The 24,345-nt window shown below is 40.4% G+C and overlaps 1 protein-coding gene across 1 annotated transcript in view; it reads right to left on the reverse strand.

Annotated features, from left to right (window-relative positions):
• ELAPOR2 (endosome-lysosome associated apoptosis and autophagy regulator family member 2) overlaps nucleotides 1-24,345 on the reverse strand; it is an 89,790-nt gene that overhangs the window by 46,452 nt on the left and 18,993 nt on the right. The gene's annotated exons all lie outside the window — the stretch shown is intronic.

Raw genomic sequence — 24,345 nt, forward strand, 5'->3', positions numbered from 1 at the left:
TATGAAAATTAGTATTTCCTTTACTGTTAAAAGAGTTTTCCAGAGATCTCTGCCTATTAAGTTCTACCTGAACATCATTAAAACCTTTAATATTTTATATCAAACTGAAAATCATATTCTGATCCATCTGGAGTTAGTACCCTTATGGTTCCATAAATATCTTTGTGGCTAAACTGAAAGTTTAAAAACACAAAACATTATTTTACACATTATTTAAAAAACACAAAAAATTATTTGTTTCAAAAATAAAGCAAAGCATAAAAGATACTATCAAATCCAGAGCTACAAGTGAAATGTGCTGCAGCATACTCTCAAGACTATGAATTTACTCAATTAAAATTTTAATTTTCTCCTTTTCATCTTTTATGTAATTCTCAAGGAACTGCAAAAAGAGTCCTTAATCATCTGTTTATTGAAATCTGCCTATAATGCAACCAGAACACAGAATTAACCTATCTGTAATAGCTCCATCTCATAGCTCATGTCACATAAGAAAAAAAGAATCTATTAAATTATATATCCGAGACAGGAGTAAAACAAGTAAAATTGAAAACCTCTGAATCTTACTCATGTTCAGATATTCTCCTTTCACTTTTTCTGATTTCATGGATTTCTATGGAAGCTGTTTGGTGTCAAACATTCGGGTCACACTGATGCTAACCCTCACAAACACCTCCAGGATGTTCACCCAGCACACAAGCACTTCTCAGGGCTCAAGGGTGGGGATATCTCAGAAACGGTACAGATGGGACAGAAGCTGGACCACAGAGCGCTGTGCAGTGAAGACTGACACTGAGTAACGTCGCCTGAATGTCAGTTTATCACTGGAAACTTAAAATTCAGGAGAGTAACAAAAATGCTTAAGACAAATGTTTTTCTGCCTTCTTTCCAAATTCAGTTAGAAAAGTTAGGGCTGTATCTCCCCTTGTCCCTCCCTCCATGGAAACCCCTCAGTTGGCCAGATGAGGTTTCTCCAGGGGAGACAGAGCCAATGGGCATCCTTCCCTCTGGCCACCACAACGCTGTCTGTGACTAGCCATGTCCATGATGGAGTCTGAAAAGTCACAAGGGTGGTTACACTGTGCTCAGTTCCTTCTGAAGAAATAGATTTTTTTTTTTAATCATCTATCAGACTTTCAACAAACTGTAATTCCAAAAAATTACTTAAAGGACTATGTTCTTCTGGTAATTTAACTGCCACCAACACCACAAATAAAACATTTGGTCACACATGCATAGCTCAAAACTCTCTGCTTGCCACCATCACCACCACCTTTTCTTCTGTGCTATAGCTTTACCAACAAATGACCATTAAGGGAATGGTTATATCTGTTTTTCAGATCAACATATGTTAGCCATGACAGCAGCTCACAACCCTAGCTGGACCATGAGCTATCTTTAAAGTAACCAGCTTGGCTACTTTTAGCTGGTCAGCCGTAACCGCACGGTGCTCAGGATCACCTAAATGATCCAGTGTCCTGAGCGGGTTTTGCAGCCATGGTGACACTGTCCTCAGGACCCAAACGGCGATATAACTGCTCAGACTGGATGCACGCCTTGCCTGCAGCACTCGCGCACCCACAAGCCAACATGACGTATGCGAGTGCTGGAAATCACCCATTAACCCTGGCTTACCAGGCTCAGAGTCCCTAATCTGCCTCAGCAATCTGAGCTTCCAAATATAGCAGATTGGTAGAGGAGCCTTCGCTGTCTCATGGGACTCCTACAACTCTTCTGCATCTCACTAAAAAAATGGAGTTGCAATGCTTTGTGATTTTGTCTTATCCCTCATTAATCTGCCTAAAGAATTCCTTCATCCAACAGTTTTCTGAAATGAATTTTATGGCAAATCTATTGCTACATATCACTTGTTGCCAGCTCTTTTTTCTCTTAACATTTTTTCCCCTGTATATCATCCAGGGATATAGTATCTTTAATTTTGACTATGGATCTCTATCTGTAAGTCTGACTTTCATTACTTTTCTGGGATTGACCTTACTTTTCCAAAATGTCTTTTCCCCAGTTCAGCTGCCATTTCTCAATAGTATTTTTCTATTGCTACAAATTCCTAGGCTTCAGGAACACTGGTTTGCATCTCAGGCACAAAGGCTAAGTTTCCATAAGAAAGTGTCTCCCAAAACCAACCAACAACACTCTATATAGTGTTAGCCAAAAAAAAAAACCCAAAAAAAAAACAAAAACAATTTTCTAAGTGGAAAATTGATGTCATTCCAAGAAGTTGAATCCATGTATAGATGCATAGTATTCAGTGTTAAATTTAAAGTGAGCAGTTAACAGTAATCTGGAGAACAAGAACAGGCAAATGTGTTTGTTTTACTTTTGCTGAATTTTGCCTTATTCTTCTAGGAGAATTACTTAAATCACAGCTGTGCTGCTAAGAAAAGCTGCTACGAGGAACTCTCTGATGTTGACGCGTTCTCTTCAGAGAACACTGTGCACCAGCAAAAAAGGCATCTTTCATTCACTCATGAAACGTCAGCACTCATGAAACGTCTGCTTGAGAGAGCAGAGATGCACTGTGTTGGGCATGGGGAAGGGGGAGGAGAAAACAACGGGATTTGTGCAGTGTGCTGGTGTTAGAAAGCACGGATATTGGCTGGGAGAGGAAGGCTGCCCATCTCCCACTTGTAGACCTCTTATTACCACTCTTTACCTGGATGGGAGCTGCTTCTGCCCCTTTCCACTTCATCAGAATTGATGGGGAAAGGGTGCAATTTCTTACAGCCAACTCCTGGTGCACCAAAAACCTGATCCTAGAAGAGAGCAGTAGTGATAAACATTTCCCATCTCTGTTAGGAAATTTAATGTAATATAGCAAAATGTAATATAATAGCAAGAGTCTCTTGCAATCTAACAGCTTGCTCTGGTCACATTGCCCTTCAAGACATTGTAGAGACAAAAAAAAAGATTAAGAAAAAAAGAAAAAAACCCTACCATCCTACCTCCATATTACTAAACAACAGTTCCTGGGAGGATTGTCATTTATTCCTTCCCTGAATTTGCACCGCTTGTTCCAGTGATACTTTTGCTAGCTTAACCGGATTAACTGCACACAATGCTATTAAAAGATATTGTTTGCCAAAAAGGGCATCCATAATCTGTAGAGACCCGTGTGCTATCTATATTTGTATGTGCAATAGGGATTAGCTGTGCACAAAAAAGAAAAAAAAAAGAGAGAGAGAGAGAGACACACACACAAAGAAAAAGCCTCTTTAAGAAAAGAATGGAGTCAGGAGGAGCCAACTGGACATCAGAGACACGAGTCTCTGCACACTGGACCAGAGCAGCTCCTGCAACTGTGTTTCCCATGTCTGGTCTCCTTAGCACTGTGGTCAGAGCTTTCAACACGATGGGATTGGACTGCCCCTGTGCTTTCGAGGTCGCTTGCCACTCACTTCTAATGCTTGGGCTCTCTCATTAGTTTCAGGCTTCTAGTCCACCCTCTTCCTTTATTGCACTCATTATTTCTCATTATATCCTCTGGCATCTGTAAATGCTGCTGCTATCATCCAGAGCCCAGGAGTGAGCTGCACCGATTTGCCAGCAGTGCTCTGCCACACCATCCATCCAAGCTTACTGCCCAGCTGTAAGCTTCTCCTGAGCATGAGCACATTCCTCTTCAATATCCTTTGAAATTACTTATAGTAGTGCCTTTCAGCTGTAAACTTGAGCTGAGCTTTGCCTTATTTCCATCTTTATTCCTAAGTCCCAAAATTGTTAAAATTATTTTTTGCGTATTCTTTCACATTTTTCTTTTCTGACTCCCAATTTCCTTATGCCATTTTGGCCATGAGAAACCCAAACCTAATTGCATTGCTTAGAACCCTACAGGGCAGATGCAGATATCCAGACTTTCTGAAAATCATCTATTTGCATATCGAGCCGCATTCGAAGACCAGGTTTCACAACCACCAGAAGCTTAAGTTCAATGCTGCCAGAGCCATCTGCAAATTAAAGATGAACCAAAGAGATTTACTGAAAAAATACTAATATGTGTGGGGAATCAAAATAAATGACATTTCAGGTAAGTTTTCTTTATATACCCATCTCAAGTATAACTTTGAGGATACCAATCCAGATGTGTTAAAGTGAATGGCTGATCCTAGCCTAGCAAAAAGTGTGTTCTGTGGTGGGGACCTCTCTGCAGAATGATAGTGTAAGTTGAGAGAGCCATAGACAGCTCAGCAGCAGGAGGACAGAGGCCATCTTTATCAATGTTTAGAAACAGAGTTGATAGAAAAGCATCTGGATGAATATTGTGTCCCTACTGAAATGAGAAAACTGCTGAGTTCTCACACCAAACAGGTCAAAGGACTTCCCTCAGCCATGGTCAGTGTGCTGCAACATACACATCTGCATAGGCACTGAATTTCACCTGATCTGGCTCTTTCATGACATTAAAAAATCATGGCGATCTGGACCCCAGAAGGCAAATGATACAGTCTGCACTCACCTGACCACAGGTGGGCTTCATCCTGCTAAGTGCACAGCAGAGTTGGACCACTAGAATGATGGTTGGCAAAGAGAGGGAGAGATCCCTTCCTGCTCAGCTCAGACATCTAGAACTGCACTCACTTCTGTACCCTGGAGGAGCTAGAGGTGGCGGGCCTCAATGCATATATGTTCGTGCAAACACCTCCAGGTAGGTGCGACAACCCCTCCCAGGTTTCTCTTTACCCACCCATGACATGCTGGGCTGCCACTTCAATTTTGAATGTGTTAGTGCTGTGTCTAAACAAGTCCTGATCCAACAATCCCATCTTATCTGAGCCTTCTAGGAATGCTTGTTATAGAAATAATGTGTTACTACTGTCACAGAGTTTTAAGGCAAGAGATGACAGGGCTGGAAGGTTACGTAAGGAGCTGTCTAGTCCGTCTTCTTGTTCCCCATACCTAAAACTCTCCTGGCAGAAGTTTTCCTAACCTCTTATGAAACCTCCCATGATGGATGTTACACAGCTTCCCAGGATAATGCTCATAGTTACTGCATAGATAAAATGATGCTAATTGGCATGGACAACTCATCAGCCAGTTAATGAAGCAGTTATTGTCATCAAGGAAGCTGAGCACAAGAGCTAGGAGCAAAACGTGCAGGCAAGGGCTTTACTTGTTGAAAAATGTACCCTGACAGGAGGGCATTACTGTTTGGACACCCCAGCAGATCCTGGGAGCATGGTTAGCACTGGATGATGGCCACATCCCTCCAAGAGACTGCATTTACTGTCCCCTGGACATGGCTTGCTAAGGACAATTCCTTCCCATATAACACCCCACTACAAGCGTGCAACTTTGGGGCTGTACTCTTAGCAATGCCTTCTTTTGGCTTTCAGCCATCCTAGCTCTTCCTGAACCAAATGAAATGAGTTTTCATTGGCCTCACTGGGCACCAGATGGGGTCAGATGCAATCATCTTTCCATGGAAATGGTGCTCTTTCTAACTGTGACATTTCTCCAGCCTTTGCCAAATATCTTTCAGCAGCAGTCTAGTAATGACTAGGAGACTTTTTACTATCATTATCTTATTTTTCCTTTCAGTGACCATTTTCAGCCTGAAAAGGTCAGGTCAGCCTGCAATCCTTTCACGGTGATAAATATATTTTCCTTATAAACAAAACTTCAAAAACAACCTATGTGCAGCACTAGCCCAGTCAGCTTTGATATTGTCTGGGATTATTTATTTTCCCAAGCTAAAGAGACAAGCGCTGTTTAGTACAGCAGCAGCTCTTTCATCTGGCCTCATCAGTTGTCCAGTTAAGTCAATAAAAGACATCCATTGACTCCAAAGGACCATGAGATGAACCAGAGTCGATCCATTCATGTTCTCATCACCCTACATATTAGATAGCAGAGGATGACATTGTCATCCTTGCAAATAAATCACTAGAGAAAATGAAACACTTCCAAATATTTTAAGATCATCCTGTTAAACTTAACGTATGGTCATACCCACCATAGAAGAATTCTACAGATTGGTGCAAAACGTTGTGGAAAATGTTATTATTTTCATATTTCATATTTTCAGTCAGAAAAAAAAAACTGTGCATAAGTTCCTTCAATAATAGCTTAATTAGTTAGTAAGATTTAGGAGGCAGCTTGCCTCCCCCAACCCACATGTTCCTCCTCCACTTTTGTGCCTGATTACACTTGTGCTTTGAAGAACTGGATCCATCAGAAAGACTTTTTTTCTTTCTTTCTTTCTTTTTTTTTTCCCAAATTTTCAGTCGCGACAGTTTCTGGAACAGTACTGACTTAGCGGCTGTGCAGTCAGACTGTGCCTTTCGATATTGATATCACCTCCGCCAACAAGTTTAACACTTGTTTGGTTAAACGATGATCCTATTTGCTAGCATTCACAAAAAAAGTGTAATTTTTTTGTTTTAAAAACAAACAAAAAAAAGTTAAGAAAAAAATCTAAGAAATAAGGTAACAGGAAGAGAGAAACTTGATGAAAAACCCATAATGTAGTTCAGCATTATTTCAGACCTTGGCAGCAAGAGGCTGGGGAATTGCAACTACTATCTGAAAGGCTCACGAATTGCTACTGCAGGGCCAATACTCATCTAGAGGCTTATCCTGCATAGCGTGAAGCACTCGAGCAGGTGAGTGGAGAATATGCTGAAGAAAAAACACAGCTTGAATGGAAGGGATTAGAATTCAGGCACAGAGGAAGGGGTTACAGCTTAGGCACAGAAAGGACAGGATCCCTGGATGAGGCGAGTAAAGGCAGATTCATCCTTTTTTATACAGAAAGAAATGGAAATTGCAATTTTGGATTGCAAGCATTATAAGAATAGGCAAGAGAGAAGAGAAAAAGCTAAAGAAGAAACATCTCACAAATACAATAGAGCATCATCTGCGACGCCTTTATTCTTCCTAGTTTTCTAACCGTTTGTTTCACATGGCTGCCTTCTGTTCCTAAACATGCAAGAGGATCATATTGCTCAAGCAGCAAAATACTAGGAAACAGAAGAAAAATGACTGGTCCAAAAACGGGCAAAATGCTCAAACTTCAGGGCTAACAAGGTTCCTGGTTTTGGTCTCCCTCCAACACCATAGAACAGCTTAATGAATATGGAAGTTAAGACAGTCTCTAGAGATACACATCTCCAAAGGCAGTCAACAGAATTTTCAAATAGGTATTTTGCTTCATAGCAACAAAACCTTACAAATCTTCATGGAAGAGACACTTTCTTAATGTCAGTCGGGTCATAAAAATAGAGATTTAAATAATGAGTTTGTATTTTTGACTGCATCTTTGATAAAGCACTAAATCCTGTCTTCTTATTCTCCTTGCTGCTTCATACAAAGCAACTCTCAGGAAACTCATCAGCAAGTTATTAATGGATGACTATATATGTTTTTTGATATCCTAAGGCCCAAAATACTCTTTCCCTAAGAACAAAGCAGGAGTTAAACCCTCCCACTCTGCTTCTTTGCCTGCCCATAGCTTGACTAGGATAGTTTTGTAGCTGAGATGATGAGACTTCTAGACACATCTCAGTTAAAGCACATAAGATGGGAATTAGTAAATGACACCTTGTAAGAATGGTAGGTCCTCCCTTTGCAAACAGGAGAACTTGGTCTCTTCTAATCCATGTACAGGTTAATTTTGACCAGTGGCATGAATCACTTGGCTTGCTGTGGAGTCTCAAGGAAGGGCCTTCCTCCACCTAACCCACAAGAATATCCCCATTTTACACACTGGAGATAATACACTTCAATTTTAGAGAGCCAAACCATATTTTTGACTGCCTTAACTAAAGTCAGATTATGAGAAAATAGAGGAGTAGAATCCTGAAGCTGAGTTCTGGCTCTCCATCATGCATCTCAAACAGATAATAGTATGGAAAAAAATAGAACACAGTTCTAAAATAAATAATAACTCTACGGTGTTTCATCTATTGTCTGCATAGCTTCAGAAGAGTGAAAGGCTTGGAATACTTATTTTCTCTACATTTCTAGGAGCCTCCAACAAAACACCTTCTGTCAGGCAAGAGCTTGTAAAAATAATAGCTTTTCTTCTGATATCCTTGTGACTCTGACATGTGATTCCATGCTTAAGAAAAGCCCGAGAGCTACCAAATACCCACTAGAAAGAGAGCATAACCTGTCAGTTAGCATAGAAAGCAGCAAAATTTTTCCCCACCAACATGTCTTTACCATCTTTCATAAAAGAAGACATCTCTCAAGACCAAAGAGCTATGCCCTGCAGCCCACTCACTTTTGGTCCCCACCACCCAGAGCTCCGAAGGATGGTACTGGGTAACATCACTGGGGTAATTTAGTTATACAATGGGATGCCACTCAAGTAGGAGCAGATCAAGGAGCAGAAGAACCAGCTGAGTAACACAGCTTTCAGTTGGCAGTTGCTGACATGATTGGATTTGGAGAGTTCTAGTTTCTTATCAGAAAACTTCTTATAATGCCCATCCCCAAATCCCCTAAAACTTCCCCACACTATTTAGCTAAAAGTTAACTGTCTGAAGTGTGACACAACTTTCTCATGAACAAATTTAAATGGTAATATGGCAAATTTCCAACAACACAGATAGAACAAAAACAGAGACACATTCAATACTCAAAGCTTCCACTGGGAGAAAAATCTGCTAGACAGAGTCAATTAATTCATTGTAATAAAGATCACTGTAACCTGCTATCAACCATTTTTGTCCTATGCATTGTATAGGATGCATTTCTAATAGATGCATGTGTCAGGGGACCAGTAGGAATATTACTCAAATAGTCTTTTAATTGGCTTGTTTAATTACAAATCACCTGATTACTTTGTTCATAAGTAAGGGATCTGATGACATTTCATTTACGATTGTTGGAGTTGTATTTAATTCAATGTGAACTAAATGTAGAGTCATCTTTAAATAATGTGTGGGTGCTTACACGCCTGTGGGTTCACATGTGCACACAAGGATAACTTTTGCTCTCATTTAGCTTAGAGGCTCCATCTCTCGTCAGTTGATAAAATTTGGTAGAGCTCCACAGTCTTCAGTAGAACTGCACTGATTTATGCCAGTGAGGCTCAAGCTTCTTGCTTGTCTTTTAATAGGAAGACAAAAGATCGTTAAAGCCAACAACTAGTGTTCAGAAGATGAAATACGTCTACCACACTGCTGCGCTGCCAGATTTCCAAGGTGTGCAGCCAGAGCCGCAATGATTTGTCTCCGCTTGCAAAGTCTTCCAGCAATGCCAGCTAATTAGGTGCTGCAGAATTAACTTTCATCTTCCACCTGTGTGTAGGTGACTAATTGCACTCACAGAGCCAGACAGAAAGCAGTTTTAAGCAAGGCAGCAAATCCCAGCATGAGAAGGCTCTGTAAGGAGTTTATCAGGACAGGATCCCAACGGGCCCTTCTCCCACCTGGACACAAACGGCAAAGGCAGCAGAGCACGGCCTTGATGGCTTGCTCTCTCTTGCAATAAAAAGCCACTCTGAGGCTGAAAGCACTCTCCTCCCTGGTGCATCCCTTCTCTCCGCAGATGCTTTTATGCTGTTATACATCACTGAGAAGCTGATGCTCTGGGAGGGATAATAACATTAAATATAAACATGGGCATTACAACAAAAGCCATCTGTTTCTTTCTGTGAATTATGGATCATCTTTCCACTGCCTTGCCTAAGCTAGCCTCATGCTTCCTTTCAAATGATGCAGCATGCACCCCAACGAATATACACGTTTTACACATGGAGACACTAATTAGACTTCAGTTTCCTTCACCACGACAGTGAATGTCAGACAACCCTCACAAAGGATTACATGTCCTGGCCCTGAAGATCTACAGAGCTTTATGTAGAGCATCCCAATGGATATTAAGGGGGAAACACCTCACGGCAGTGTCGCAACCACCCATTCCTAACAGCCCAAGAGATCAAGGGTGTGCTTAGCCTGAGCACGTATAGACAGACTTTGACACTGATTAGATAAAAAAGCATTTTTAAGTTAAGTGCGTGCGGATAGTCACTAGCAGAATGACGACTTAACCTACCCTGGGACAAGAGCACATTTTTGGAGAACTGCAGGGGATGCATTCCCCCAGAATACAGGAAGGCAGGATTATAACTCAGGACAAGGCAGAAAATCATTTATATTCACGTGGTAATCTGGGAATGAAGGAAGCAAAAAATCAACAGGAGACACTTCCTCTCCCTTTGCAGGCTGCAACCTGAAGCTCCAGATAAAACAGCTGCAGTAGTACTTCCCTGCAAACCCCTCATAATCACTTTTTCCTGATTCACTATTTCTACTTTTTATTTATATGCAAACTCCCATGGAAAAGGTTACAGTGGCTTTGCACAGGCTCCTTGTCAGCCAGCAGAAGAGCTATATCAAACCAAGAGAACAATTTCCATGTCTTGAGGTGGTGGCAACTTGCTTCCCTCCCTATGGATAAATAAGAATATTCCAGTCTTCCATGTCCTTGCCAAGGCAGATCAGCCTCGTGCCCCTGCAGGAAAGCAGATGCTAGCCACCCCATCCTGTCCTTGTTCCCCTCACCACCCCTGAGGATCGTCACTAACACACACACGGGCTGGCTCTCATCTGTGCCCAGCAGTAACAATAGCTCAGGAAAGGTGTTTACTCCCAGTTCCTCCTTCACATAGGAACAGAGCTAAAAAACTGTCCTTGCCAAACAAAAGTTTGATCCACCAAGAGTCTAAACAGAAACAAGATCACAGTGACTATCACAGCAGAGCACAGTAAGAGTTGCATAGGCTTGATTGCATGCAGAACTAAAACGGGTGTTAGATTTGTTGCAAGTATTGCAAAATTTGCATAAAATTTCCCCAAAATTTATCAGGTGTTTTCCTTGTGTAAGAGCAGCAGGACAGGTATTAATTTATTCTGAATCAAAGCCAGAATAAGTTCTTTGTTTTACATTTACAATGATTTACAAAGCGTCAGTTCTGTTTTGCTGTTTCACAGGGACCGGCAATAGTTAGACTAGATGTCCTCCCTGTGCCCCAAGCTATCAAAGGTAGATGGGGAAGGAAGTGTAGCACTCTGTTAACACCTCAACACTTACAGAATCAATCCAAAAAAAAAGCATCACATGCAAAATTCAATGGAGAACAGCAATTACAGGAGAAGTCCCAAACTACCTGCATCCCTACAATTTGGAGCATCATCTGCACCGAAGCGCAGGTACAACGAAAGACAGAAGCATGTACCTAAATGAACCTCCAGCAAGCACAGAATTTCTCAGAGCATCTTAGCTCTCAACCAGCTCACTACACACACTGATGTACAACTAGTTTGCTGCAAGTTCATTTCCTAAACAGGATCTTTCTGCAGTGATTTGTTTTCCTCCTATTCTTGGAAAATACGAAATTTTAAAGCAATATCTGTGCCACGACCCAATGTTTGAAAAGAGTGAGAACAGCTCTGACGTCAATACCTATTCTGAACTGTTCTTTTCTTCTAGTTCTACGATTTTACACAGCAGCCCATGAAAAAAATCTTCTGTTTAGTTTATATCAGCTTCCCTCAGACTTGCAGAGTATTGAAGCACACCTCAGGGTATTTATCCACCTGAGTTGAGCTGTTTTTCAGCTGGATCCCACTGAGGTCCCATTGGGTAGGGTGTAAGGGACACTTTGAAGAAGCACAGGCTGCCGCTGGGCCCCTGGATGGGAAATTCTCTCCTCACCACAGCCGGTCACCTTGTGCTGTCCCCCAGCATCTCATCTGCATCACTGATGGCCATGACACACCAGCCTGGCACCAGCGTTTCAGGGCTACCCACATCCCGTGTCCACACTGGGTCCCACACCATGATACCCGCTGGGAGCCCAGCTCCAACACTACCTCCAAGTAGCTCCTCAGAGAAGCTCCCACTGTGGCAGTCATAGACAGCACCTTAGCAGAGCCCCAGGAAGCATCAAAATAGGAGCATTTGGCCCAATTTCTGCAGTTTTGCACAGCTGGCCTGCTAATTCATCTCTTTCTCACAAAGAAAAGCTCATCACATAAAAGCAGGGCCATGTACTTCTCCAGCCAGTTAGGCAGCTAGTTGCTAAACAAGGTTTCACTGCGCAAATGTGCTGCCTCCCTTCAAGGCCAACAGATGCTATTCAAAGGCATCGGCATGCAGGCACTTACACCAGCCTCTCCAACCCCGACATCATCTATCAACATCATCTATCTTATGTCAGCCAGCGTGATGAAGCCAGCACAAGGTCAACGTAGTCTAGATGCAAAATAATAATAATAAAAAAAAATATACACTGAAAGGCACAGTGCATATAAAGGAGCTGATTTCCAAATCCTGTTAACTCCACATGTCTTAGACTAATGTCAGCATCAGTTTCCACAGCATCTTTGCTCCACAGATCACAGCCCTCTTTGCGAGCGTCAGTATTCAAGGAAGGACACACAAGAAGGAAGCTGTTACATGGGCATCCTACATTTGTACCTTGGTTTGGGAGTGCTGTGCTCAACTGAATGCAATCTTAATGACTCTGAAAATCAGAATTAACACAGATTTTACATACAAAAATTGAAACATGACTATATGAAGTGTATCTAATTTAACATCATCAAATTTGCCCCAAGTTAGGAGACTAAAAGTTAGCTGTTTTACATGAATCACCTGTTACAGTTCCCATTGCAGGCCTTGGAGCAAATAGGACAGCCTGAGGCCATTTCACCTCAGACAGGTGTCTGCTATCCGATAGTATTTAGGATGAATCCACCAGGATGTTAAACTCTTGAGAAGACTTAAAAGGAGAGGGGAAAAGAGGACTGTTTGGGCTGTGTTTTTCGTTTTTGTTTTTGTTTTCTTCCCTATTTGAAAAACAAAAGATGATATTTTATACTGAGGTATCAGTTCAATAGGTGATGTCAGGTTCTCCAGCTAAAGTATGCTTGCAAAAACACACTAGAAAAACAATCCTTTTACTGTAGAAAACTTTAAAGTTCCATCAACACATTTCTTTCTAAGAAAAAAAAAAACACCTTTCTGGATATTTTTCTCTCATTTAACACCCTGAGGACTGAAATCATTCTCAGAACTCAAAATGGTTATCACTACCAAACGTGGTTATCACTATGGTGCAGGCATAACCTGCTAGTGGTGTGTGCTAGTTTGGGAGATAACAGCCAAGGCTTTAGCATGTCAGATAATGATACCATCATAGTCCATCATATCACACAGTATAAAGGTAACCCCTATCACTGTGATTTAAAGGCAGCATTCAGGGAGACTCCATATATGGAGCAAGTAGAGCCGTGGCCCTGGTTAAAGCCATTCAACGCCCTTCCAGCTTGCTACCTTCCACATGCACTTCTTTGTGCAACATCCTGCTCTGCTTATTAGCTACTTATTATTTGTCAAAAGGCAGAAACTGTCCATCTAATTATGCTCTGCCATAATTCAGTGTTTATAATGAATTGTCATAATTAGGCTGCTCATCTCTACTACGGTGAATCAATAGGCCACTATGCACCGCTAGGCACACAAATATAAAAATAACTATGAGTCCTCCACCACTGCCTGAGTGCTTTGCACTCATATGCACGCACACAGAACCTAATGCAGCAAATATAAATTACAGTCTTTCTATCATCCTGATACCTCAAACGCAACGTGAGTCAAAGCCAGCTCATATCCCGGGTGGTTCCTCCTGGAAACCAGGTTTATATCCATGGGATTCATAGACAGAAAGAATAAAGTGCTAAATCAAATCTTCTTCTCGCAGCCCTGACTATGCTGTTTCCTGATTCACCTTATTTTTAGAGGCCAGCATGGAAGCTATCTGTGACCTGCTTCAAAGCCATTTCACTTTTATAAGTTGTCCCCTCCAGCCTTGTTTTGTAACACCACAGTTTAAATGCAGACAGATTTTTTTTTTTAATGCCAAAACACGAGGAGAGAGAAAAAGTTAGGCACTGACACTATCTCGAAGGCAGGCTAGTTGATTAGCTTTTCTGAATAGCGATTTCCCTCTATCTGCACGAAAAATGCTTGAAAGAAGCAAACTGCTAATGTCAAGCTTCACATCCTAGGAAAACTAGCGTCTCTAATGGAAAATACTGACTAGCAGCAAACTAGAGCCGCTCTGTCAGCAACCATCACGGTGGAGGATTATGAGCACCAGCCATCTGCCCCAGCTCAGGCTCTGGGCTTTTTTTGTCTTTCTGACTCTGTGATGCTGCAGCAAATCATGACCCCAGAGCATCCAAACCCCTCCTGGGCTGAGCTGCCCTGGCAGCACTGCTATCACCACCCTGCAGAACAAGGAGACTGGCACACACAAAAATGCAAACTGTCCTTGTGATTTATGGATGATGATTCAGGGGAAAATGAAGCACGTGGCCGGCGTGTTCTGGTTAAAAAAAAAAAAAAAGAAAGAAAAAAAAGTAAATAGCATCAAACAGAAAGGAGCACTGCATCAACAGCCTTGATTTTGGCAGCATTAATTCTAAAAGCCTTGCAAAGACGTTACAGTGATTCACGGGAGCAGCCTCAAAGAAACAAGCGCCTCCGTGCTACTACGCAGCAAAATGCTGGGTGCTCTGTAATCGTCCTGAGCGGACAGATGGCATCAGTGATTTATTTGGCCCTTACAGATAGAAATCTCAGTCACAGAGAGACATAGTCAGGGCCAGCTGCAGCAAGGCATGAGCCTTGGGGTGTGGAAGAGCCAGTGATGGTCTTGCCATGGGCCCTGCCACATCCTTCTGGGTAGTTCAGAGAGAAGAAACTCTGATCTAATTGGGCAGGCTTAGAAGCATAGAGGTTTTCTTGTACTTGCGTGCAAGCAAAATTCATCCTTGTACCTAGCAGGATCTTGCACATAATTCTTCCTGTTAGAAAAGGTTTCATTATTCAATATTGCAGTCTGCACAACTAGCTCCTTTATAACCATGTTCAGCCTCATTTAACCAGCCTCCCCTGTAGTCCTGATGAACCAGGGTAAAACTATGGAAATGAACACAAGCCCAAACAACTAACAGATTATTTTAATGAGAAGAAATTTATGTGGGGAGAGAGGGAGACACAGTTTTACTGGCATAAAAAACCCTTCTAAAAGTCAGAAAATGGGCAAAAGTTCTTAATCCCAGGAACTCAGGCTGGCAGGTAGCTGTAGGAAGCAGAGGCAGAGGGTAATGTTGACCAACTCTGTGCTCCCCATTTTAGAGAGAGAATCATATTTCTCAAGTGAAATGAGACATGGGCGTAAGTTAAGGTTATGACATATAAGGAAATTTTAAAGACAGCAGCATTGGTGATGTCTTCTATAGGTGAATAAAGCACACTTCAGCTAGGAGCCAAATCAACACTTACATTTTGGATGAGACCAAAGATAATTGTTTTCTCCAATGAAGTGAAAGCTTCTATATGTTTCTGAAGATCCAGAAGAAAAGGATTATGATCATTTCACTTTTAGACCTTTCATTTTTTCAATGTATTTTCAATAAAAAGTCACTTTGAAATATTTTATTTAATAATTAAATATTTTTTTTTCCCCAGGATAAACTGAATGTTTTACAATTAAGAAATAAAGTCTCACTTTTTCCTCTAACTAAAAATAATTCAAAATTCAGTTTCAGATATAATTTTGAGGTTTTGTGGCTGTCATTTTGCAATAAGCTTACACATTGTTAAAGACATTTTGCCCAGTCCTTTCCTCAGCAGAAGGCTGTGAAAGATAATTTGTAAAGAAAACTATTCTGGATTTAGACCATGCTTTCATGCATACCCACACAAGTGAGAGAGACTTGTCTTACAAAGGATTAACTCCTCAGGCCATACAAGCTTTAACACATGACTAAGGATTCTCTGAGATTTATGCAGCTAAGAAAGGAAAAAAAAAAAAATAGCAACCCTCGCTTTTGCAGGCCCATAGTCACTATGGCTGCGTTAGGTCTGCCTAATGCTTAGTTAAGGTCTGTAGCCTCAGGCAAAGATTTCCCATTAAATAGATTATATTCAGCACCAACACAATACATTTGTAAGGTTAATGCTATGAGACTACACATGAAAAGGCAGAAAATAGAATATTCTGGGCATAGAATCTGGGAGGAAGCTAAGGTAAAAAATAATTGTTTTTAAGCTCAGGAGAGAAGACTTTTAACATTACCAGAGATAATCCAGCACCACAGTACTTAGAACGACATGTCTGCCCTCCCGGGTCCTCAAGGGCTCCATGATTTCCCTGAAATATTTTGTAGGAAACATCCAAATTTTTGTAAACTTCTCAAGGTGAAACGTTTTCAAAAACTGATATTGTCTACATGTCCTAGTTAGGGATTTTATAAACAGACTACCTACTTTTTCATTCATGTGGTGCAGAATACTTTAAACTTCAAGTAGACAAATCCTTGGATACTTTTAATTCTTTTACTTGTCAACAGACTCTTTTCACCTTTTGGTTCAGAAAATAAGGAAGCTCAGCTTCCATAATGAAGTGGACTCTGTTTCTTTGGAGGTCCTAGTATTTCTGCTGAGACAGGAAAGAGTTGGCGCTACAGAGGTTAAGCTTTTAACTGTCTCAGAAAATCCCCTAAGTCAGTAGTTATCCTTCAATTAATTTCAAGCCAGCCAGGACCAAACCATGTAGCACACCTTTCTCTCCTGACTTCCACTGTATAAGAAAGCTCCATGCTTTAGCGTTTGTAGCTCTGAAAGGGCATCCAGGATCAGATCCGCAGCTCTCCCTGCAAACAGGGATTTGGCACTCCTATAAATGTGCATTAAAAAAAAAAAAAAAAAAAAAACTCTCAACAGAGAAGCAACGTTTTGTAAAACCTGTATTGTCTGTATATCTAGTGGCTGGAGGAGTATCGTGGTTTGCTGGAGAAGCAGCCCATGCTTCACCTCTCCTTTTCAGCATTTTTTGTGTTTGCTGCTTTAGTATTTTCGGAGCGTTAAGTAAAAGTGAACACAGCAAATCTGACAGCAGTATCTCAGTTTTGTGAATGTATAAATATAACACGAACACCTCTGCAGTGAAATTAAATGGGAGAATGAAAGATCATTTTAAAAGGAGAGTTCTCTGCACAGTAATAAATATTTCAAAAGCAGAGCTGAACAGGATAAGCCACCTAGCCCAAATTTCAGCTGGGCTCTTGACAGACCTACAGCCACAATTAGAAACAGAGCAGTCTGTGTTGAAAATTAGCAGTCCTAGTCTGCAGACAGAAAAATGGGTAATTACTAGTGCTGTGTATCTGTCATTTGAGTTGCTGTGTATCCCAGCAACCCAGGATAGAGACAAAGGTTACAGCATCCCCACAGCAAAGGTTCACTAGTGCTTAGCGTGCCCACACACACAACAACGATGTCGTTCCTTACAAGTCTCCCGGCCTGCATATTTAACTATTAACATCAACACGAGTTTATGTGACCAGAAGGTAGCCACAAAGATCATCAGTGATCACTACGGGGAAGGCTGTCCAAACAACACAGCAGAGGTAGACGCTTCTCAGCACTAGCATCTTTCTGCCACCCAAAGGAACTGGCTTCAAACACAAAAGGAAAAGGCCTATCCTCTACAGTCTTGTCCCGGATCCAAACATCACTGCCAAGGTTCCTTCATCCTCCCTTCCACATGGGGTCTCCATTTTTGAAGGACACAGGAACACAACGTTTTTGAAGAAGGGTGGGGACTGCAGCGAGTTGGCTGGGGCCACAAAGGTGACCATTAGCTCCACAGGCACTCAGCATCCTGTGAGACGCCAAGAGGGTCCTTCACCAGCCAACATGTTCACTGATATCCATCAGCATTGCATTCAAACCAGTAAAGAGAGGAACCAACAAGAGGAAGACATCAATCCAAATCAGACACAACTTGACCATTGTTACTGCTGATGTACAAAACTACCCTTCCCTTACATTTGGCCATGTGATTCACCATGGTGTGTGTATATATATATATAACCATCTACAATAACCTTCCTCCCAGTGAAACACAGACCAGAGACTTTGAGAAAATGGTATTAGTAGGGGATGAGTTGGTATATGGGCCCTAAGAGATGATGATTTACAGTTCCTGACATGTCCTCATGGAAAGGCTTACCAGCAACATCATCTTCGATAGTTTTTTGGTACTTCTATATTATCACAATTGTGAAAGATTTTAGTTCTATATTCATTTTTAGTCTTACAGCATCTTATGACACTGCTGCAAAGCTAGCTGTAAAAAGAGAAACTCTTATTTTATTGTGAAGAAGCAACTCCACAGCTATGGAACTGAGAGGAGAACATGGACCATTTTTAGAACTACCTAAAAACCAGTGGAAAACAAACTCTTGCTGTCCACAGCACATGTTGAACACATATCTACTGAGTACAATTTGGAGGGGGTGGGTTCATATTTTAGAGGGTTTTTTGCCTATTTAAAAAAAAAAGTAAATATATTTACTTCAAAGCTTGAAAATAAAATAAAAAGTAAATATATTTATTTCAAAGCTCGTAAATGTCCTGGAGTTCAAATGGGGAGAAAAAAATCTTTCTTATTTCCTATCTATTTCAAGGATAACTTAACCACTCTTCAGGATTAGCACACTGCAAATTAATTTGCAAATATCTATGAATTTCCAGATTCCTATTCCAACTTGGCTTCACTTGTTGTTTCTTATCAGTTTCCTGTTTGTAGTAAGAGTTTCCTTCCTTGGAATTCCCTAATGTGATTTTTTAAAAATACCAAAGTATGATTCACTATGCAAATAGTAGTCCTGATCCTTTATTAAGGTTCTGCAGCTTCTGCAACTTTATTTACATCTTATAAAAATCAAGAGAAAAAAATATAAATTCAATACACTTCCCAATTTGTAGCATGCCATACTTGAGACCTTATTTAGGTTGGGGAAAGTGTTCTCTGAAGAGAGCTGGAATCAAGGGTATCTATATTTAGCACACACATTAAAACTGCCAAGTTCTGAGAAAGAATATGAGAGCTTCTGTTGCATTTCATAGTTTGTATATAAAGGTAAGAGTCTCACCACAAATTCAGAAGCAAGTTTTCATTTAAATCTGTTTATCATTATTACAGAAGAGAAATTCTTTGCCAGCATTTGTCTTTCTCTTTGTTGGCTGTTTTCTTGCTCTTTGAGAAACTGATCTGTTCTATTTTGATAGTTCCTATCTACAATAACGGTCTGTGAAGTGACCTCTGGTGCATCTACATCAAGCTTGACAAACTGAAGTTTTGTCTGACTGCAGAGTAAGCAGTGAAAAACTAAATCAAGCTGAATCAAATGATTTCTAGAGCTCTTTTGATTAAAAGCAACTTCTTTTGTCCAAAGTCACCCTGCTCCATTGTCACTAAGGTTGCAACCTGACACAGTACTATTTTCCCAGAAGACACACTCTTTAGAGAAAGTACCTATCAAACAAACTCAAATATCAAAACACAATTTCCTTTACACTTCTAAAGTCAGTTGACTTCAACTGAGTTTTATCAGAGTTTGATACAATGATATATTTTAAAGAAAATAAAGAAAAAAAAAACACTGGCAACTAATACAACATCACACTTATACAGATGAAGCTTGTGAATACCAGAAGCCTTCCCCAGCTTACTTCAAAATTGATTCTTGAGATTAATTGGTCTTTTATGCAGAGATAGCTTGTGGGAGCTGTCTCTGTAAAGCGAATTTCATAAATTCATTTCTAGATCTATGTGTGTAATAGCATGGGAAGGCGCGTAAGGCTAGGAGAGAAAAGGGCTAAATGACTTTCTTAGAATGATAAGGAGACAGAGGGATTAAAAATGAAGATGCAAGCAAAAGGCAAGGTTCTCACTGCCAAAGTGAAGGTAGTGGTTCATTTAAGCATAAGAAATGTAACTGCATGTTACAGGTACCACAGGTACATTATGTGGTACTGCAGGTACCATATAATACACTCACAGCAAAAAGCAAACCCAGATAATACTGCAGCATGGTAACACAAATCAGCAGGCCAGCCAGCATTTATGGTTGATCTCATTTGAAAATGCATAATTTTAAATTAAGCCTAAATCATTTTTTCCTCTAGCAGGATTTTTTTAAAGCCTTTCTTGCTGTTTCTGGGCAGTGGACAAAGGCAACAGGAAGAAGAATCTTTCAGACTGCTAATCTGTGACCCACAAGGCATAAAGGTCCTCACAGAAGTTTAGATGCTGGGTTCCTGGTGACTTTAATAATGCAAGAGATCGAAACACCACCTATAATTGGACTTTCACCTGAACTACTGTAAGGTAGACTCATTAAAACCTTCACAACTTTGGTCATTTTAGGAAGGTCTGAAGCCTTTAGCAGCAGGACTGGCTCAGCAACATGGGGACCCTAAATGGGCATGAAAACCTGCCAGCTCCCTGGATCATCCTGCACTCAATCATGGCACATACACACACTTTGATAAGGTAATATGAAAAAGGCTTAAAAGCTGCGTTAAGATTGCTTCAGCAATAGTCCATCCTGCACATGTTTGTAAAAGCATTTGAACAAGCACAGTGTCTCCTAGGACATTTACCTTAAGTTAGAAAGTTAAAATCCATCTCTGCTTCCCAGGAAAATATTTCTATGGCACATGCATGCTCCCCAGGGAAAAGGAGGAGCCTCAGAAAGTGCTCCATCATTGCCATCACAGGGGGTCAGAGAAATGAACCCTGGAATTTGGGAACCAGTCCAGGCCACTGTCCATCTCAGAGGGGTAACTTTGTTAAAAGAGAATTTCTTTGGCTTTTGAAAATCAGCCTCCAAGACTCAACATACTTCTGGTATTAAGGTGTCCAGAAAGGGAGAAAAAAAAAAAAAAGGCTGAATTAAACTGTCATAGAATGAGAATAAAATTACTACCACATCAAATACTCCTCATTCTGCTGTGGTGCGAAAAGCTATATAAATTGTAAAGACAGGAAAAAATCAGGAACAATATTCTTCATGAAAAGGCACCAGGAGACAGATCACCACTTTCTGTTATCAAACTGTGATCTTTTTCACTATGTCACAAAACAAATTTAGTCTATTATGGTGTCACCTTGTATCCCTGGATCTCTCTAAATACACCTTATTTCCAGGTTTCCGTTTTCCACCAAACAGGTCTTTTGGATTATTTTTACTACAGATACTTGAATTATTCATTGGGAGTCATTATTCTTGTTAATGCAATCCTCTCTTCTGCAAGAAGTCATTAGAAAGTCATATTTTATTATGGGTAGATGCCAGCTAGCGTGCAGGAATGATGTAATTTGGGTGAGGATTCTCACTGGGGGTTGTTCTGTAGAGCACTTCAGCACATGCCAAAATTTCCATGTGTCCCATTTAAACATGTTCCAAACATATTCTTTTAACACCCAGCCAGTGACATGCCATAGCACTTGTTGTATCTACTCCCTTACAGAACAACGAGAACTTTAAAAATTAAAGATGAACAAATGTGTGTGGGCAAAAAAATCTGTCTAAATGTCCAAGAATAGCCTTTGGAGAAGGAATATAAGAAAACATTGAATTCTCATTGCAAATTTGATCAGATGTTTGCAAATACTGGCTCAGCCTCATTCTGAGTAAAGCAATGGTGCTGTTAGGAGACATCCAGGTGATTTACTGCATACAGCCAACTCCTCTTAGGTAGAAATAAGGAAGAGTCTTATCTAGTTCTTTGAATACTTATAAAATCCTAAACAGAAATAATGCAAACACTGAGTGCATAAAAATAATTCACTGGGTGCCGAGTCACATGTCTATCTGGAAAATAGCTCCATGACATTCATTATTTATTTATCCTCTACACATTTTTGTAGAGTAATTGAAGCTTACATTTATCAATGGAAACGTTAAATAGAATTGGGTTTTGCTCTGTGAATTTCTGTCTGGATGTGTCATTGCATTGTTTACAGCTCCTTTGCCACTTTTCAATCCATGTGACAGGATGCAAAATACAGCTTGAATTCATTTTATGAGCAACTTTCAAGCAATACAATAGCAAGTGTTTTATCACAGTCCCAATATAAATAACATGAGCTGTAATTACCTCCATCCACTGATTTGTCTCTATCAGAAAAAGCAATCAAATTTGTCTGACATCATTTGTTCTGGTGAAATCTACATTTTCACTATTTGATAGATAATGATTTTCTCTCTTCTGTTATTTGTTACACTATATTAGTCAGGTTTACAGCCAGTAACTGCCAAGACTGTCCTTTTTTGAAAAATGAGACATTTTTCCTTTTCTCAGAAATTTTCATGACTCATCTTGTACCAAATTCTTTACATATATTCTTTGGGTGTTTGTTTTCTACATTCATATCATCCACCCTGGTACTTAGAAGATCTTCATTGCTGACGCATTTTGCCATACAAGTATGTAGGGAAGTATTCTTCCTTTCTAAGATAATTAAGACATTATCAGTAATGGAATTAGTGTAGAGCAAGTATTCCTTTCTCTTCTCCATTGTTAAAGAGCATATTCTCTCTCCATTTCCTTTACATGTTTTGGTCAACATCACTGGCCAACATCACCTTTTTTTCCTATAGTACCCATAATTGCACTTTCTTGGTTGTTATGTTTCCTCTAATAATCAGAGATGCTTCTTTATATCTTCATCTGTTTTTTTTCCTTTCCTGATACAGATATTTTTATCCTCACTGTTTTGTTAATGCCACTGCTTTTATTATTTGTTTTTCTGAACAATTTGTTTTTCTGAGCTCCAGTTAGCTGCCCTTACTATTTCAAGTAAAACCTTGCGCTGTTTTGCTGCTGCTATATTTTTCTGGCTTTTCTGGCAATTTTACTTTCCTTATTAATGCACAAGTGTGGACATGCCGGGACATGGCTCCCAGGTAAGGCACATGCTGCCTGGGCTCAGCCAGGTGCTCTGCCTGCATAGCAGGAGCTGCCAGCCCAGCCCAGCTCTCAAGCCATGCACCGGTACCACTGAAGCCATAAATCTCTGTGTTTGAGTAACTCTGAAGCAGAGCCACAAGGCCTGCACTTTCTCTGCCAGCATAGCTAGTCCACCAGCTTCACTGGAGCAGTTTTGGATTCAGAAGTCCCATTTTGCTACAGTCAATTTTTTCCATCTTTGAAGAACAATTTCAGTGTCTTGATGAAGATCCAGCTTATAGGAAAACATCCTTTCACTGTTTAATAGCTGCACTTTGCAGTAACCCATATCAAAAACTGAGGCTACAAGACTCACCATGAGCCATTACCACCCTGCAGCTCATGTGCAAAACGCTTTGCAACTCAAAGAAAATTAATGTGCAGCTTTCTGGGAAAAGCCTGGAAGTTTTATCAAGACATCTGGACTGGATGGCTTCATATCCCTTGAGTTCCCTTTAGAGATCTGTTACACTTTCCTCGTATGCTGGTCCGCTTTGGCTACTTTAACCTGCTAAAGAAACTATGGCAGAACTGACTGTTGAAATTGGTGGAATTAAACCAACACATCCTCCAAAAATCTGCTCTTTCATTTACAAATGGGTAGGGCAAAGGTGATGATTTGTGACATGAATGAACAGAACTTCTAGGGAAACAGAGACTCCACCCCCAAATCCCTAGGACCCAACCTAATCCAAATAAAAAGATAATGGAAATCTCTCATGGAAACAATTTCTTGAGTTTTGTTTCTTAAATCAATGGAATTACTGATAGCGATATGCTCTTCGTCAAGGATGTCCAGAGCCGGATGTCATGACTAATGACCTCTATTCAAACAAGTCATCCCAGACTTTAGTGAAATTACTCATGTGAGCAGGGATGCAGAAAAACACAATTTTCATCACTAAAGCTTTCAAACATATTAATTTTATTACAGCCGCTCCCTGTAAAGATTCTGAGAAGATCTCCTGATGGTGAAGCTAGATAATATAGCAAAGATTGGATAACATGAAAGACTGTAGACTTCCCACTGGGAACGTGAAAGCACAGGAGACCATGCAGCAAGCATGAATGGGTCAGAGCATCCCCAGGTTAAGATGAAGGGGAAGATCCTACCTCAAGACATATTGTCCTCAAATGACATTTAGCACAAAAATCAGCATCCCTTTTGGTAGAGCCCCTGCTGCAATATTTCCATCGTAGGAATAAAGATTAAGCCATTGGTAACATCCCCACTTCTTAAGGCCTTTCTACCTGGAGAAAGGGAATAGAGACCAAATACCAAAAAGACAAATGTCTTTTCCATAAATTCAAGAGTACTTTTCTGAAGATATGTATGACTGGCAGACTGTTTCATGTTTCCCTCCTTGACTTTTCCTGATAGAGACAAATGGCATTTTTGGTATCCTCCCTTATTTTTCCTCTACAATACAATACAATGCAATGCAAGAAAACACAGGAAGAATTCTTTCAAAACCATTCAGGTTTTGACTTTGCTGCTGA

This window comes from Tinamus guttatus, unplaced genomic scaffold (assembly GCF_059628265.1).
Source record: "Tinamus guttatus ecotype Peru unplaced genomic scaffold, ASM5962826v1 Tinamus_guttatus_pri_ptg000148l, whole genome shotgun sequence".
Lineage (NCBI taxonomy): Eukaryota > Metazoa > Chordata > Aves > Tinamiformes > Tinamidae > Tinamus > Tinamus guttatus.